The 19,537-nt window shown below is 42.2% G+C and overlaps 1 long non-coding RNA gene across 1 annotated transcript; it reads right to left on the reverse strand.

Moving 5' to 3' along the window:
• Positions 1-9,656: 9,656 nt before the first annotated feature.
• LOC128321950 (uncharacterized) lies at positions 9,657-18,572 on the reverse strand. The gene is made up of 2 exons (XR_008305435.1): positions 18,254-18,572; positions 9,657-11,021 (listed from the first exon to the last, which is right to left on the reverse strand). It is a non-coding gene; the product is annotated as an uncharacterized LOC128321950 (long non-coding RNA).
• Positions 18,573-19,537: the final 965 nt, after the last annotated feature.

Below are 19,537 nucleotides of genomic sequence, written 5' to 3' on the forward strand. Positions count from 1 at the left end.
GATTCTGACAGGTTGTGATTTTATCTATTTAACAAAGCCTTGAGCTTTCAAGCTGTTATACACCAGTGGGTTTTTTCCCCCTCCTGATTTTTAAAAAAGAATACAGTGGTGAATTTCTATTCAAATAACAAGTTCTTGAGGTATTGACATTTTCGTATGTCTGTAGAAGAATCTGACAGCTAGAAAAGTTTGGAGGGTGTTGTGGTTCATGATGTTTAAAATGATTAACTATCATGTACTTGGCTGGCAGAGAAAGTAACTTGACTTCTGATGAACTATTGATTGCAGCAGGGGTCTCTATGAGTGCTTTAAATATATGGTATGTGGTCATGTCAACAGAAATAGTCAAACATATGCTCTTGGATGCAATAATAATGACTTACGTGATGAGGAAAATTACTCAAAGTAGTCCCATTGAAATTAAAAGGATAAGTTAAGATAAATAGTTTTATAATAATTTTTTAAAAACAACCTTGTTAGCTGCCCCATAACAAATTGTTCTCTGGTCAGTTTACAACACAACATTAAAACACGAATTTAAAACACACAACACATTAAATCATAACAGACCAAAAGGAAAAGAGAAAACACAAAATACAATACAAAGCAATTTAAAAACTCTTTAAAAATCAGTTTAAAATCAAATTTAAAAATCAAAAATTACTGAACAAAAAGGTCTTTAAAAAAAAAAAAACATCCCTTGCAACACGAGTTAAAAGGCTCTTCTTGGAGGCCTTCAGGAGAGCCTTCAGCCTAGCTTCTCTCCAGTCTGGCTTCTAATTATATCTAGTGTTAACCTTAATTTTAATGATATTTAATCTGGTCTAAATAGTTCTTGATTTTAATTGTTTTATTATTTATTATTTATTTTAATGTAAATCACCATGAGCCACTTCAGGAAGGGCAGTATATAAATTGGATGGATGGATGGATAGATAGATGAATAAATAAATGGGTGTTGGGTAGCAGGGCTGGCAGGGGTGGTCGGATCGTGGGTTGGCTGGCCCCTGGATGTTCCATTATGCCCTGCACAAGTGTGCGAGGCATCCTGGAGAGACCCTCAAACTTGGGAGGCTGCTTGCAGCCTCCAGGTCGGGGGTCTACTCATGTGTCACTAGGGGTGTGCACAGAGCTGCGGAGCTGCGGTCCGGCACTGGGGTGGGGGGTTGCTTTAAGGGTGGGGAAGCGTTTACTTACTCCTCCCGCGCTTTCCAACCGCGGCGGCTGTATTTCTTTTAGCTATGGGGCGGCAGGATATCTCCCTGCCGCCCCTTCCCTGAACGGAGCTGCTGCTGCTGCTTCAAAAGGCTTTAAGAAGCCTTTGGCTGCCGCCCCTTCCCCAAATGGAGCTGCTGCTTTAAGAAGCCTTTCCCCTGCCGCCCCTTCCCCGAACGTAGCTGCAAAGCCAGCTACATTCGGGGAGCGGGTGGCAGGGAAAAGGCTTCTTAAAGTCTTTTGCAGCAGCAGCAGCAGCAGCAGCTCCGTTCGGGGAAGGGGGGGCAGGGAGATATCCTGCCGCCCCATAGCTAAAAGAAATATGGATGCCACAGTTGGAAAGCGCAGGAGGGGTAAGTAAACGCTCCCCCACCCTTAAAGCAACCCCCCACCCAGTCTATCCGAACCCGAACCACTCATGTCCGGACCAGTCTGGAGGCCTTTAGAATGGCCTCCGAACTGGTCCGGGCACATCACTATGTGTCACCGTGCGCCGTGGTGACACATGAGCAACAAAATGAGGTTAACAGACTCCTTTAACCCCATTTAAGGGGAGGGTGTTTTAGGCGGGCTAGCCACCTTGGGAGCACTGGGCTCACCTGCAAGCCCGGTGGTTCCCCCGATCAACAAAAAGTGGGCTAAACTCCCTTAGTCCACTTTCTGTTGATCCTGGGGATAGCCTCAATGTGTGGTTTGTTCTGTGTGGTAGTGTAGGTTTAGTGAGCACTTTGAGGCACATGTTTGGAGTGTGGAGGAATCCTTGCCAGTCCCTTGGGGCTTTGTGGCTCAAGGAGCACTGGTTTTGGATTTACTCCAACCTGCTGTGGGATTACCAGCCTTAAAGACTTTGTGCCTGTGGGTGGTGATCCCTAAAGCAGCTGCCTTGACTTTAGGTTGGCTAAGATGGACAGCACTAGCCATAGGGTTGATGCTGCCTGGATCCAAGGTGTGTCACCCTATATGTTTAGGTTTGACTTGCACCACAGCAGCGATTCTTTAGCGTCCATACTGTAAGGGTGGAGCACAAATCTTCCTCCTTAATCTGATTGTCAGTCAATAAATCTGTGGCCTATTCTAGTCCATGTTGCTACCAAAGCAAAAGTGATGCATTTGGATTCCCCATTCCAAGTTCATTCCTTCTGTTATTTATTTCCTGCTCTACTATAGTGATTCTCCCTTGTGCATTGTTAAACACTGCTGGACTTGTGCTGTGAAAATGGTTGCACTAGTGCAAGACAATCACAAAGCTGTGCTAAATCACAAATTTTTCTGGAATGGTGCTCTTGTGCAAAGGTTCCTTGCAAAACACACGAAGCATGCCATAGGTTTCACACTTTGTTTCACAATCACAAACATGTTTCTGCTAGTGCAACAGTGATCCACATGGCAGACTTCATGCAAATAGCTAGTGCTACAGCCTTACGCTAGTGCAATGTCCTTGCACAAGTACAGTATTAATCAGGATGTAACTCCTGATACAATCATACAGACAAGCAATTCAAGATTCTTTTTGTGTTGCATTTTAGTAAAACACCACACAAAAATTCTTGATGTAATTATGTAGCTCATCACATCAATATTTCTTTTATGTGTGTGTTTTATCAATGCACACATGGGCATCAGTAATGAAGAGAAGGAAGAGGATGTTAATGAACAGAAGACACTGAAAGCTGTGATAAATTTGAGACTGAACATTATTGTACACTTTTCAGTTCATAGGGGCATTACAAGATATGTGGATGGACCAGATGAAATGACTGGCTGACATACAGAGCAAGGGTGCAGTGGTGCAGCAAGGGTGTAGCATAATAGAACGTCCCAACTAACTGCACCAGTGTAGTGAGGGAAGTGGTGATTTTTGCAGGAAGCCCTCTGTGCCATCTGAAAATATGTCCCTGAGGGTTGCATTCCATCAGGGACATATTTGTGGTTGTCACAGAATGCTTGAGAGGGAAAAGGAGAGCATTAAAAATTGCCACTTCCCTGCTGTTTTGGTACAGCACCGCTGCATCATTACATTGTATGTCAGCTATTATTGCTAATTTCACAACCAATACTCTGGACCAAAATTCTTTTTCGTACCCATTAAGGCCCATAATTAATGTATGGAATTCTCTGCTTTGTGATGTGGTGACGGCCACTAGCTTGGATGGCTTTACAAAGTGCTTGGACAGATTCATGAAGGACAAGTCTATCAATCGCTACTAGTCTGGTGACTATAGGCCACCAGACTCAGAGGCAAGATGCCTCTAAATACCAGTTGCAGGGAAGCAAGAGCAGGAGAGAGGGCATGCCCTCACCTTATTTGTGGGCTTTCCAGTGGAATCTCATGGGTCACTGTGCAAAACAGGAAGCTGGACCTGATAGACCTTGGGCCTGATCCAGCAGGGCTGTTATGTTCTTATGTAAGATCTATCCAGCTATTAGTTACCTTGCTATTTAATATTTAAGGAGTGATGAAGGGTTTGAGTAGCAGAAATTTGGTGAAGGTTTACTGTATTAGTATTTGTTTCTTTTTGTTTTATTGTATTATCTGCTTTTACTCTGTAACCTGATTGTATTATTCTGTAGTTGTTTTGTTTTATTTGGCCGTAATAAAGTGGATGGATGGATGGATGGATGGATGGATCTAACTATCTATCTATCTAATATTCAATAAAGGCCTTAACCAGAACTTGTGGCTTATCTTAATTATGTAGCGAAGCAAGGAAATGCTAGGCAATTACTGTGACCTGGATGAACCCTGAAGGAGTGGTACATTAAGGGCTCACTCCTGTGTGGGGGGCGGACCCCAACGGGAGGCTGATGTTTTTTCAGAGTTCTTCATTACTGGGAAACATTTTCCTTGTTTTATTTCATGGTTTGCTTACTATTACTTTGGAAGATTGCCAGTAAAACCCCACTGTTTTGTGTAGTAGGCAGTCCATAAACTGGGGGGGGGGGAATCTGAATATTTTTCTGGCCCTCTTCCTGGAAGCCATTTAAGTGAAGAACTTGTCAGTACTGATTTAAACCCACTTTAGAAAGGCTATCCTCTCTTCATCACAGACGTATTGCAAGGATACATAAACAAGTTTACTGCTGTTAATGACTGGCAAAAAAGATTCATAATGAAACTAGCAATAGATAGATATTTATGTTGGCTGCTTATTAAAGCAACAATATCATTATTCATCGATCACTTTATACATACAGTATTTTATAATGTCTATCATAGTCTGATCTAAGGGGGAGAGATAAATATTCAAGAGACAGCATGGCTTCTCCTGCTTCCATTCTTTCTTCTTTTCCCCCAGTAGGTTAATCTCCATGTAATAATGGCAAGGTTATATTTCATCCTTGGAGGTCAAATAGATATTATTAAATACATGGAACACAAGGCATTATATTTTCCATATAACTGTTATGAACTGAATTTTAAAAAAAACTGTTCTGTGTGTGAAAAAAATTATTCAAGAATTAAAAGAAAGATTGTCTTTAAAACTATTATTATTTCTTGACGCACAGTTGAACATCCTGTGAAGCATCACTGCAGTAGGTGTAATTTGCCATTACACTGCAAGACTGAGAAGAGAAAACCAGGATTATCTTCTTTTCATACATGATATCAGTCTGGGGAGGTGGACTGACCCTCCCTGTTCCAACAATCAAAGTAATTCTATTCAGTTGAAAAAGGAATATAATAATGGAAACAGCTGAGTTGTGCTCAATATTTTTTCCCCCCTTGGGATGTCTTGAAGGTTGCATTTTACTCATACTCAAAGTTCAACAAATATTTGTACTGGGGTAGGTAAGAAATTATCCTGTTTTAATGAATATGGACTGCACACAAGTATAACCTACATCTGATACATGGTCATGTTAAAATACAGTACTGTACACACTCACAGCCAAACACATCCAGGGAGAGTGGTAGTATCAATTTGATTTATTTATCCAACTCCAGCTGAAGCCCATAAACTCACCATTCAATCTATGTACCAGTTCAGACATAGCCTAGATGCACAGATCATCTGTGTGTCATATGCAGGAATGAGATGTGTCCATGCTCCCTTTCCCATTACACCAACGACCTGGAATGAGAAGTGAGTCTATAACAAATGACCAAATGCATCATCATGCCTAGTTCCTGAATCACATGAAAGGTCATACATACAGAAGGGGAGGGTATGTGGGCCTCATGCCATGCCACATGGATAACCTTCTTGCTTGGGCAGTATGTGAATTGGCTCCATCTTAATTCAAATAGCCTGTTCTGATGCATGTATACATTTTGTGAGTCTCAAAGTAGGATCTGGTTCAGGTGTACATATATGACTGAGAGAAGAGAATAAAGAACAGACCATATAGATGTGATAGACTGAGTGCAGTTTCTCCAGTTCACCAAAAGCGAATAAAATTACATGAACTCATAAAAGGAGACAACTTGAAGTAATTAATATAGGATTTCTATTAACTCTCAGTTTGTAAGCCCACCCTGACCTGTCATGAGCACTTCTCATGTCACAGAAGCTGGAGAAAGATTAAGCTAGCAAGTAAAAGGAACTGAAAGGAAACAGATATGAGTCTGGATAAGCTAGTTGTGTGGAGAAAAACTAGTTCAAATGAAGGACAGCACAGAGAATGGGAATCAGTGAGGCATCAATGCAATGGGAGATGTGCCACTGCAGCACCAAGGCTTCTGAAGAGTTCCAGACTAATGCTTTACTCATACTGGTGTGTATCTAGGATTTTAGTGACCTCCCATTCCCATGGAAGCCTTCTTTGTCACCTGAAAATATTCCTTGAGGGCCACTCAAACTTCAGGGACATATTTATGATTGGCACAGAGCACTTCATGGAGAAGGGGAGGTAATCAAAATTTGTCCCCACCACAGTGAAGTGGAGTTTATTGAACTTTTCAGAAACACTAGTGTTACATTAGTCAGGATGTCTGCCAGTGAAGTAAGGAAAAAAGAAGCTTTTGAAATAAAGAGCAATTTGTGGGTAGAGGAGACAGAGCAGAGGAAAGTAGGGAACCGTGGGAAGAAGCCGAAACTGAATGAGATAGAGCAGTTGGGATTTTGAGCTCCCCATCACCACTTGCTTTGGCTCATTTGTTCTGGGGTCACAGAATGTTAGGAGAACAAGTATACCTTAGACAACTAGTTACATATATGGTAGTAGCAGGAGCTACATTATTGGTGACATGGAAAAATCCATTAACAAATGATAGGGGTATGCACAAACCATTTGTTGCAGAACCAGTTTGTCTCAAACCAGGCCAGTTCAGTGGCTCAAAAGCAAATCAAACCAGGGGCAGTTCAGACTGCGATTGAACCAAACTAAACCAAGCTCAGTTTGTGTGTCAAATGGGTGCCGGGGGTTGGCAAGAGAGGTAGTTAAAGTGTTTTACCCAGCCAGTGTGGTCACTGGCACCACGGCTCCCCCCCCCAACCCTGGTGCAGTCCATAGTCCAAGCATATGCCACAGTGCCTCCTATAGCAGGTCACCTGCGCAGAGGTGTTACGGTTTCAGCATCTGCAGAGGCTATGTGCCTCATCCACGGAGGCTAGAACCATGCTGCCGCCATCCAGGCTGCTTGCTAAAGGAGGCATTGCGGTGCACACTTGGTTATGGGCTGCACCAGGGGATTGAGCAGCGGTGCTGGTAGCTGAACTGTGTGTGTAAGACACTTTAACTACCTCTCTCACCAATGCCCACCACCACTTACAGCCTCCCATGACCCCCACCCCTTTACTTGTATAGTAATTCTGGGGTCTCTTTTACAAGTATAGTCACACTCGAACTGCTGAACTGGTTCGGTAAAACCGATTGGACTGGCCAGTCAGTTCAACCAAAACATTTTGAATTCAAACAGAACCACAATTTTGGGTTCGTGCACACCCCTATCTTACAGCAGCACAAGGAGGGGAGAGGGTCCAGCAGGAGAAGAGGGGACTTATTAAGCAGATAAATAAGAAGGTGGCTTATACCAAGACAGGGAAAGGTATGGCACCCACCCTAACTGCCCACACTCAGGAGAGACATGAAGAAGAAGGAGCGTCCACCGCCACCCAGCCAGCAAGCCTGCCCCCAAACCCACCAAGGCCCAGTAGAAGCAGAATATATGGGACAACAGAGCCATTGGAGTAGGAATGCTCGCAGCAAGCAAAGATGCTCTGCTCTGTTGTGGAACTGCCTCTCTGAGAAAGAGAAATGTCCCTGTAGCAGCTGGGCTCATGTTGCAATCCTCTAATTTAGTGCAGCTCCATCTCTGTGTCAAGCTGTGTGAAGGACTGTTGGGGGCAGTAGGGCCAGTCTTATAAAGCGGCCACCATGCCTGCCCTCCATTGAGCATGCAAATGCCCGCAAAACTGGGTGGATGGCCACCCATGTAACCAGCCTTTCTCAGGGCTGCGCACAACCCCTCTGAACATGCTTCGCACATTGGGGGAAGTAGCATTCTCATTGATAATTCCTTACTTAGTATGATGGAGCTACCTATGATTGTGCCACCTGGTTTGTGTCTTAATTTATCTGCATGTGATGTTAGAGGAGAAGTAAGGAAGCTGAGTTTACGATAAATGAATACAAATAAACCTTTCCACAAATGATCAGTAGTTTCCACTTGTTTAATTATAAAGTGAAAACTGGATGCTTTCAAAGGGACTGATATTTCAATGTCCATAAAGTTTTCTTTCTTGTGCAAATAACTTTTCCAATTGTGAATTATGTTTCAAGCATATAGGCATAATGTTTTGATTTTCCTGTTCAAATGTAAACGTTCTCTGTGGGTAGTTGAGGATTCCATAAGTTGATGAATATTTATATAAATTCAAGAGCTGCAGCATCTGTCACATTGTGCATATTTATGACATAATTTTGGTGGAAGAATTCTTATGAGAGTATCAGATTAAAATAAAGTGCTTTTTAATTTGCTCTGGAATACCACTGGAATACAGCTAGACTTTTAGCATAATCAGTGCCTCCCTCCCTCCCTCCCTCCCTTCCTATGTTCCTACATACCTTAAACATCTGAAAATTCAACAGGATGGTTGAAATGAGAAGTTGAGATGAGAATGTAATTTCTAATTAGCCAGGAGGGGGAAGGAGGAGGCCACCACAGTGTCCAGCATGGCAGCCTGTGCACCTTGAATTGAGAGTTCTATTACTCCACCTCCAGACCCATGAGGGAAGCCATCTCCTCTGCTGATTGTATGTAGTGTCCATATTCCAGAGATTGGTGGCAGCCCTGTGCCAGCAGGGTCCAGCCAGTCAGAACCCATCACCTAATTACCAGAGCCCTCTTCAGATGTTATAAATCATAAGCAAGGGGGGAAGCAGGGAAGAAGTCTCACCCACTACCCTGCTGTCATTCAGCCCCACACATGATGGCCATGATTACAGCACTGTGTGAATGGGACGGCACAATCACTTCCACCCAGGTTTTCCTCCTGCCTTGCTTACACACAACCAAAAATTGGGAGGACACACAGTTCCCAAACCCAGGTAGAACCCAGTTTTTGATTGTGTGAATGACCTCATTATAAATCATAAGCATGAGCACTGCTTGCAAGGGGGAAAGCATGGAGACAGTCCCACCACCACTGCCACTCAGCACCCATGCCTGATGACATGTGTGAAAGCAACGTAGGAGGAAAACCTGGGTTGCTTTTCCTTCTACTTTGCTTCAACAAAATGAGGCTATTCCCACGATCAATGGAAATCGGGCTAAGGTACCTTAGCCCGCTTTCTATGGAGTGTGGGAACCACTGGGTTCATGGGCGGGCCCGGTGCTCCCACGGCAGTTAGCCCACCTAAACCCCCCCCCCCTTAAATGAGGTTAATGGAGCAAGCGTTCTATTCACCTTATTTCGTTGGTTGTGTGTCATTGTGGTGTGCGAACACACACAAATAGAACCCCAGGTGGGAGGCTGCAAGCAGCCTCCCAGGATTGGGGGTCTCTCTAGATGTCTCTCTAGCACAAGCATCCTGGAACTTCTGGGCACCACACGGCTCCCGATCCCCACAGCTCCCGCCAGCTCTGTGATGGAGCTGGAAGTGGTGTGGGTGGCCGATTTGGCCACCCAGCTACAAGCGGCTGCTCATCTGTGGGAAGAGCGGGCTAAGCCCGCTTTCCCCACAGAACCCTGTCAGGTACTTCACACGTGTCGTGTGAAGCACCTTAATCACTTCTACCCAGGTTTTCCTCTTACCTTGCTTCCACACAACCAAAAATTCCACTCCCCAAAATTGGGAGCATATACAGTTCCCAAACCCGGGTCGAACCCAGTTTTTGATTGTATTAATGACCTCAATTTCTGAAGGGGGCGCAGGTCTTTACCAAAACTAGCTGGAATTCTAAGAAGCTACTTCTGAAAGGGCTACTGACTAGAAAGCAGAGTACACATATAACTCTAAATTAAATTCTGCAAACTTATAATAAAGCAAACTTATAATAAAATGTATAATAACTTTTATTAAGTCATTTAAGACATTTCCACAAGGGTATTTCCAAGTAAGGTTTTTCCCCCTTTGAACAGGTACAATGAGAATGCCACAGAACCATTAAAACCTTCCTTCCACATGAATTCAATTCCTGAGGTATTCAACAAGCAAATACAAGAACAAGCTGAACTTTGATAAACAGTACAGTTGAGGTACAATTGCATAATTTTCTGACAGGATAATTAATTGGATTCTATTTTTGGTAACACATTTTATGTATGTTACCAATGTTGTGCATCTAAAAACACTCCATCTTGGCTCATTTATATCATTTAAAAGTCTGTAGTTCTATTAATCATCTGAATAGGAATAGCACCATAGCTGTCACCATCACAATGCATAAATTGCTGAAGCTGAATATGTGTGATGCTAACACACGCACAAAATATGTGAGTTATTCTTTGTTCCCTCTCAAAAGCAATAAAATGGTCATATATACTTTGTTCTGACAGCTGATTTTGCTCTTGCGGTGGGGAAAAAAAAGAAGGAAAACCTGGATGTATTACATGAAAAGCAGGTTTTAAGATTAAGATGGCCCACAACTAATAAGGGGTTGTGGTAGTACACAACCTCAAGCATGGTAGTACAAACATGGTGACACCCTGCTTGACCAGTGAGTGGAATGTTAGGAAACAGAATGGCAGTAGGCCCATTCACAAGCTCAACACATGTACAACAAGTGTACAAGTCACAGATACAGATCTGTACACAGGCACAGTCATTCACATGTTTTTCATTCACATGTTATGCTGAACAGTGGTACAGAATTACACTCCCTATCTATACCATGCATTTGAAGGGCCTGTACCCAGGTTCACTTTTAAAATGAACACGGGTACAGTCACCCCCCACAAGTCCTGCTGTGATGCCTCATCATGGGGTGTGTGTGAGGGGGTGTTTCTGAGAGGGATGAGCAAAGTACCCTGGGAGGTATACTCCCAGTAGGGTCACCCAAAGCACAAAGGTCAGCTGAGCTGCCCAGCTAAAGGAGGCAGGCACCTGTATTGGGCAGCAGTGAAATAGGAAGGTGCTGGAGGCGGACGATCACTTCAGTGACAATGACAAAGGCATCATTTCATACTGTGCAGGAGAAGGCAATGGTAAACCAGTCCTGTATTTTATCCAGAAAACCACATGGATAGACAAAATAGAATGGTTGTCAATGTAGTTCCGGATGACGGGCCCCTCAGGTTGGATGTTACTCAACATGCTACTGAGGGAGAGCTGAGGATCTCTTAGAGTACTGATGGTATTTATAACACAGTTAGATTAAAGCCTTTTGGACGTCTGATGGCTGATGTTGAGAAAATCCAAACCTGCAAAGACAGAATTACAATGGGAACGTGGAATGTAAGAAGCATGAATATGGGAAAGCTCAACACAATGAAAGATGAAATGAATCAACTACAGATTGGCATCTTGGGCATCAGTGAATTAAAACGGACTGGAATGGGACACTTTCAGTCAGAAAATCATACCGTTTACTACTCGGGACATGAAAACCAAAGAAGGAACGGTGTTGCTTTCATAGTCAGGAAGGATATAGCAATGACAGTACTTGGGTACAATGCGGTCAGTGGCCAACTAATATCAACTAGATTTATTGGACAAACCTTTAACATGACAGTTCTTCAAGTCTATGCCCCAACAACTGATGCAGAAGAAGGGGAAGTTGATCAGTTTTATGCTCAAGTCCAGTCTGAAATTGACAGAACATGCAAGCAAGATGTGATGCTGGTGTGGTTGGAGACTGGAATGCCAAAGTTGGAAAAGGTGAGGAGGAAAACACAGTCAGACTATATGGTGTAGGAAACAGAAATGAAGCAGGAGAATAACTTAGCTTATGCCAAGCCAATGATCTCTTCATTGCTAACACATTCTTCAAACAACCAAAGCAGCGGATAGACACATGGGCATTACCAGATGGAGTACACAGAAATCAAATTGATTACATTATTGGTGCAAGGAGGTGGAAGAGCTCAGTTACAACAGCAAAGACATGGCCGGGGGCCGACTATGGAACCAATCACGAACTGCTCATGTGCAAGCTTCAAGTCAAGTTAAAGAGGAAAAACAAAGCTATCCAGCTTCCACAATATGATTTTGAGAATGTACCCACCATTTTCAAGGAGAACATCAGTTTGAGGTTCTGAACCTCATCGATAGGGAACCAGAGGAACTATGGAATGAAATCAAAGAAGTTGTTATGGATGAATGTGAAAAGAGACTACCAACGACCAAGACACAGAAGAAGCAAAATGGATGTCAGAACAGATGGTAGAAATTGCCAAGAAGAGGAGAGAAGCTAAAGGCAGGAAAGATAGACCTCAGGAAGGAACTTCTATTATATTAATTCTCCTGGGTGTGCCTTGGAATGTGCGTCCCAGAGCCCAGCTGATTGGCTGGCCAGTGGACGCGCCTGATTGGCTGAGGTGCACCCAGGAGGATTGGTTGCCGCCGTGGCCTGACCATGGAGGCCAGAGGTAGTGGGCCCGGCCCGGCCACAGAGGCAAGGCCCAGGAGGGGGGTAAGAAGAGGGGGCACAAGTGGCAGTGGGGAGGAGAGGTGGCTGGGCCCAGAAGCAGAGACCGGGGCAGAAGTGGGGGGGAAGAGGTAACCGCCGGCCCCAAAGAGCACACAGATGCTCTGTGGGGGTCGGCTAGTAATAGAGAATTTCAGAAAGCTCTTAGAAGAAACAAGGAGCAGCACTACAATTACATCTGTAAAGACCTTGAGGATGGAAATAGACATGGAAAAACAAAGTTTTCCAAAAGATTTCTGAACTCAGAGGGAGGTTCCAACCTCGAATTGGTATGTTAACGGATGCCAGAGGACAGATAGTAACTGATTCAGGGAAGATCAAATAGAGATAGAAAGAGTATACTGAAAATCTGTACAGCAGGGATGTCAACATCCAAGATACTCTAGAAGATATTCCCTACTTGCAAGAACCTCTAGTACAGGAAGATAAAATTAGATCAGCACTCCGGTCCTTACCGGAATTTGGAGAATGACACAGTGCCCAAAAGATTGGAAGAGGTCAGTCTCCATACCCATACCAAAGAAAGAATTGTGCAAACCATCGCACAATATCCTTAATTTCACATGCTAGCAAAATAATGCTCAGGATCATCCAACACAGATTAGAGCCCTACATGGAAAGGGAAATGCCGGATGTTCAAGCTGGTTTCACAAAAGGCCAGGGAACAATAAACATCATTCCTGATGCACGCTGGATAATTAAGAAATCCAAAGAATACCAGAAAGAAGTCAATATGCGCTTTATTGACTACAGAAAAGCCTTTGATTGCATCAACCATGTCAAGTTGTGGAAAATCCTTAGGAAAATGGGTGTCCCAGAACACCTTATTCTTCTCATGAGAAACTGATACACAGGACAGGAAGCCACAGTACAGATGGAACATGGTGAAGTAGACTGGTTCCAGATCAGCAAAGGAGTAATGCAAGGCTGTATACATTCTCCTTATATTCAACTTTTATGCTGAACATATACTGAGAGAAGCTGTATTGGAAGAAGATGAGCATGATTTTAAAGTTGATGATACCACTCTGATAGCTGAAAATGCAGGTGATCTGCAAGCTCGAATAATGAAAGTCAAGGAGCACAGTGAAAAAATGGGACTCCGACTAAATGTAAAGAAGACTAAACTAATGACAACGGGTACAGTAACCAGCCTCAGAACTGATAATGAAGACACTGGTTGGTGGATAGCTTCTGACTTTTAGGATTGACCATAACAGTAAAGGATCCAGCAGTCAAGAAAGACACCACAGACTAGCACTTGGTAGGGTGCAGTGAAGGCCTTGGAAAGGATATTTAGGTGTTGTGACATGTCTATTACCTACAAAGATTAGGATCATTTAGACAGTGGTTTTCCCCATGACATTCTATGTATGTGAAAGCTGGATTTTGAAGAAGCAAGATAGAAAAAGCATTGATGTTTTTGAACTTTGGTGTTGGAGAAGACTTTTGAGTATACCATGGACAGCCAGGAAAACAAACAAATGGATCATAAGACAAATCAAACCAGAATTTTCACTCGAGGCACAAATGGCCAGGCTCAAACTCTCATACTTCAGACACATTATGCAAAACCCCAGCTCCCTTGAGAAGCCTATAATGATGGGAAAAGTTGAAGGAAAGAGAAGAAGAGGACTACCAGCAGCAAGGTAGATGGATTAGATTACGACAGCAATGAATGCAGTACTGATAGACCTTAAAGTCCAAGTTGAAGACAAATCATCCTGGAGAGAAGCTATCTATGTGGTCGCTAAGAGTCAACACCGACTTGACGGCACTTAAGCAATCAATCACAATCATTCACATTAACAAATGCACAAGTATAAATACATGTGTACACTTGTACAGCTTAATGTCTGAATCATGTTAGTGTCTTGACACAAGTTCAACACTGCTGCCTTCAGCACCAGAGAGGCATGATGCTTTAACCCCTCATGAGAACATATAAAGAGCAGGTCTTAGCAAGGTTGGAATCGGCCCTGAGACAAAATTGGATTGGAGTGGGCCCTGAGATAAGTCTGGTAGTGTGCCCTGAGACAAAATGGGATTCACTACAAATCCCTGGTTGCTCTACCTTCTTCACTCACCCCATGAAAAACAAAACATGCATGGCATGCCTTTTCTCTTACACATTGCACATTTCCGCTTGCTGCTATTATTGATTGATTGATTGATTGATTGATTTGAACCTTTCATTGACCCTGGGAGGGGGGGCTGAACCTGAGCACTAGGTAGCCAATCAAGAGGAGAAGAGGAGGGAGGGATGCAGCCTGACACTCTTCGCTCTTCCTTTCCTGGAGAGGTCTAATCTTGCTTGAAGACAAGGTGAGTTCTCCGATCATAAGCTGGCAGCATCCCAGTGAGTTAGCGAGGCAGGAGTGAAGAAAGAAAAGTGAATGAATGAATGAATGAATGAATGAATGAATGTCCAGCTGGTGGGCATCTTCTCCCTTAGGGATCTGTGGACATTTGCCGATCCCCCCTTGTTCTATTCGGGCTATGTCACTGATGAAGAGACCACCTAGGCCAGCATCCTTCTCCCCTCAGTGACCAACCAGAAACCTCAGGCAAGCTCACAAGCAAGGCAAGTATTGGCAAGTAGCCAATACTTTTCAATACTTTACTATTGGCAAGTAGCCAATACTTTTCTTTTTTGTTTGTTTGTCCTATGATCCATTTGTTTGTTTCCCAGCAGCTTGTAGTCACTGACATACTGCATCTGATCATATGGTTCCCTATAGCCATCATGTCTAGTACCCATTAATAGACCTATCTTAAGTAAATGTCTAATCTACTTTTAAAACTGTATCCACCATTGGCTATCACTGCATCTTGTGTTAGCAATTAAACAGAAAAGATCCCAAGGTCTCTTAGGGACCCTCTGTTATGAGTCTGTGTTCCTTTTCTAAGTCACTTCCTGGAGTAGAAATACCAGTTCTGAAAAATAAAGCAGTCAAATGTCTGCCCAATCCTGAGTTGTTATTGGGAAGGGGATAAACCTCAGGCCCCAAGTTAGAGTTACAGCAAAATTTCTTTTCTGACTCTGTCACCAATGATCATCCAAGATTCACTGCAAACGCACAAAGGACAACAAGAAGCGTCATGCAAAGCCATCAATAATTTGTAATTCAGATTAGGTGGGGAGATACAAACAGATTGGATGGTTAGATCTACAAACCAGTAAATCAAAGGAGCAGATATGCACAATCCTCATTCACCTCCATTCATACCGTCCTCACCCACTGCCACAATATGCTAGCATAAGGAGGTGCGGCATTCATCTAGGAAGGTAATGCAGCCAGGTGAGAATCAACCTAATGGGTTGCTGGCCACAGCATTTCTTACAAAAATCATCCTCGTTCATACAAAATAAGTTAACCTTTTGCCATGGAGTGGCTGCTTATACTGTGCACCAGTCATCCCACATAATTTTTATTTTTATTTTGCATTTATATTCCTCTCTTCTTCCAAGGAGCCCAGGGTGGTGCACATGGTAATGTTTATCCTCACACCAACCCTATGAGGTAGACTGAGAAATAAGTGAAATAGTCATCCCATATAACATCCCACATGAGTGGATCTCACAGTGGATCTGACAAACTACCCACATGCCAAGGTGGTTTAGTAGTTAGCGTTGGACAACAACCAGGGAAACGAGAGTTCAAAAGTTCGCTCAGACTTCAAGTTTACTTGGTGACTTTGGGCCACGCATTAGAGCTCTATTCAAGCATGGTGCTGTCTGGAGAATATGCCAGTGGTCTCAATCACAGGCAGAAACTTTCCCTATGTTCAGTGCATGCCTCTGCACTGCAGTGCTAATGAAACTGCTCTGGGGTGGTGTAATTTAATGTAACAGTAATTAAAGGCAGCTTATATAAGGGCTTTGGAATATGCTCCCTCTTGAAATGAGCATCCCCTTATCTGTTTGTTTTCAGGAAAATCCTGATGTACCCGTTTTCTCAGGATTTTAACTGAAGTTTTTAAAATGTAATACATTTTTATCTATGATTTTGTTTAAATAGTTTTGTGAATTCTAACTGTTTTATACTGTTTTAATATTTTTGTGTTTTTAATTTAATTTGTACACCACCTAGAGATGTCTATATCAGGCAGTATAGAAGTATGATAGATAGATAGATAGATGATATCAAAAGCATCAAAATGAAGAATTCAAAATCTTGTTTGAGTCAGAAATTGCATATATTCAATCAAATCCACAAATCTACAAAATGAATAAATATATCCAACCAAATAAGCATATATGTTTTATCAAATCTCTGAATCTACAATGATACCCCAATGATCTCCATTGCAAAGAGATTCCTTATGTGACTGATGATAGGCTTAATTGGGGGGCACAGCAGATTTTAAAGAAGCAAGGCTTGGAAGATAATGTAATTTGTACAGCCCCTATGACCTTAAGACAGCTTTTCGTGAAGTCAAGACTGTATGATAACAAATGTGAAATGGAGGATTGCCAGATTTGTGAGAACAACAAAGGATGGTGTCAGACAAAGGGGGTGGTATATAAAATGGCTTTTATGGAATGTATGCAATTTTGTATTGGGGAGACAGGCAGACCCTTTATAAAAAGTTACAAGGAACCAATGAAATTCATTGGCTATTGAGAGAGGGGTTTTGTAAAAGGATGGGTTGACACTGGTACTGTAACAGGATTGACTATTTGCTGTTAGTTTGCTGAGTCATGATGTTTAATTATTGTATTTAAAAACATGTTTCAGCCACTACTGTGCCACACTGTGTCACATCAAAAGGTCAGCTAATTTTGAACATCTGTTTTATGTTTTATTTTACACATTAAAGAGGTCATTGAGAAAGCTTGTGGATTTTGGAAAACGTGCATCTCATCAGTGTTATTCCATCTTATTCAGAAATATCTTTTTCAAGTGGGTGAGAGTCCAAATAATAATTTTCCTTAAGGCCAATCTAAAATTCTTGCAAATTGTCAGTCTGCCAACAAGGTTGTGTAAACAGCCAACCACTCCTTCAACAGCAAGTAAACTGGACTCTGCAAAGACTCCTTCTTTATCCTTTTATTGTAAAATTCATATATCTGAAGTTTCAGGTTAAACGGTTAGTTAGTAACATACTCTCTGGGATCTTAGAAGACAATTGGTGGATTTGATTGAATATAGGTAATTCCTTGTTTAAGATTTAGAATTCTTCAATCTGATGCTTTGGATATCTTATATAAGATGCCTTTAGTTATTGCTACATTGATCTGTTGTCTATATATTTTGTATGGTTCTTTTTTGGTAATTAAATGTGCCATACCAACATGCTTTCTGTCAGGTGTTGTCAGAGGGAGTTCTATCATGACAGCAGGGAGCCTCCAAGTCAGAATGGCCAGAAGCGCCCTTTCTGTCATAGTGGAACTCCTTGGATTTCAACATTACCTGTCTTGCCCTGAACTGCTCTCTTCTCTTCCCTCTCCTCTATATGGGAACTGGGTTTGGGCAGGAAAAAGGCTGTGTAACATCCACTTTGTTCCACATATGGAGAAATCAACCGGTGACTTTGCCTTCTGGCACAGCATCTATTAAAAAGATACCCTCTCTAAATTTCCTTCTTATGTCCCCGAGTGGTGCAGGGTACTCTGGCTGCAGCACCAGAAAAAACTACCAATCCCAATCTTTCCTATAATTTGAGGCTCACTTTTAGTTGATCAAAAGATTTTTTCCTAATGAATTGATTAATAATTAATACATTAACACACTGATTGAATGTTGCAGCTCTAAGTGGACCCTTATCCTATGATGGCTTTACATGTGTTAAAATCTCATTGGTCAGGAAAGAGAAAAATATTGTGGGAGTCCATCACTCCATCCACATAAAAATAGGGGGTTTCAGCACTACCTAGCAAGACAGATTAGTGTTTCTTTAGTCTATAGAGTGCAATTTATGCTCCATTTTGAGACAATCTGCTAAGCTTTTGGTGTCATAATATCAATATACAGAGATGGAAATCCAGCTATGCTTACTTACATATGTTCCTTGGTGAACTGTAGAGTGTAAGACGCAGGAAAGTCTCTTGCTGAGTGAAACACTTTTATCTTTTATGCATGTTATATATCTGAGGACCAGGAAAAATACCCATTGTGCTTTGGCATGCAATGATTTTCAAATTTCAAAGTTGTTAAAAGTAGGCTATTTGAGAGAAAATAAAGCAACTTTAAAAATGGGTGACTAAGAATGAAAAGAAGCATGACAAAAAAAAGACGTGATATTATCATTCAAAGCTAAGTTAGCCTCTTTTCTTTTTGTTATATCTCACTTTTTTATAATGTTGGCTGTATCTTTAACCGCTGAATCATTATTTAATCATTACTAAGGCTACATTCATACCTTTCAGATTGAAGTACAATATTCAAGCCAGGAATCTGGGGAGAGCACTGATATCTTGGTGTCTTTGAGGATTTTAGTATGTTCATCATACTCTCTTTTAAAACAAAACAAAACAACAACACAACTCAGCACTGTTATATAAGGATAGGAATTGCTGTGATGAAAAATCATACTGATATTGCAGTTGCAAAGCATTTCACATGACACTAGCACTCCTGATCTTCAGGACTTCCGGGAAGCATGGGATCCTTGTCAAATAGTTACCCATCTGCAGAATTAGCTAATGATGACCTATTTCAGTCAGCTCCTATGAAACCAAAGATAATGGGTCAGATCCTAAGTAGTGTGAGTGGGAGGAGGCTTGAGCTAGCTAAGTTCCCCACCCACTCCTCACCACAGCACCCCCTGAGGTTCAGGGAAATCTTCAGAACAGGACAGCATGCAACATAGGGAGCTGCAGCAACCACTCCTCCCTTCCGTGACTGAAAGTACCTTCCATTGATACAAGAATGCTTAAGACTGAAAATCACATTGAAAGTGTTGCTAAAAGTATTAGGAAGATTGGCATGTAAACAGCCCTCCCGCACAGAGATGCAGATCCCCCCAAAGTATTTTAATAGTTCCCTTCTGATTTTCCTGAATGCCCCTCAAAAATATTTGTCTCTATGGGTGTGCACGAATCAATATATGTGATTTTATTCAAGGCTGAATTGAATTGCAGACCACCCTAACTGAATCAAAAGCAGCTGCCTCAACAAATCACCCCGATTTGACCCAAATTGAATTGGATGAATTTAGTACCATTTTGAGGCCTGTTTTGCTGGGAAAATGGGCCTCAAAATAGTGCTTCTTTCCTGGGAGAGTGGATCTACCAATTGGATTAGTGGGTAGAACAGCTCTCTGAGGTGGACTGATGAAATAAGG

The sequence above is a fragment of the Hemicordylus capensis genome, chromosome 4 (genome assembly GCF_027244095.1).
Source record: "Hemicordylus capensis ecotype Gifberg chromosome 4, rHemCap1.1.pri, whole genome shotgun sequence".
NCBI classification, from domain to species: Eukaryota; Metazoa; Chordata; class Lepidosauria; order Squamata; family Cordylidae; genus Hemicordylus; species Hemicordylus capensis.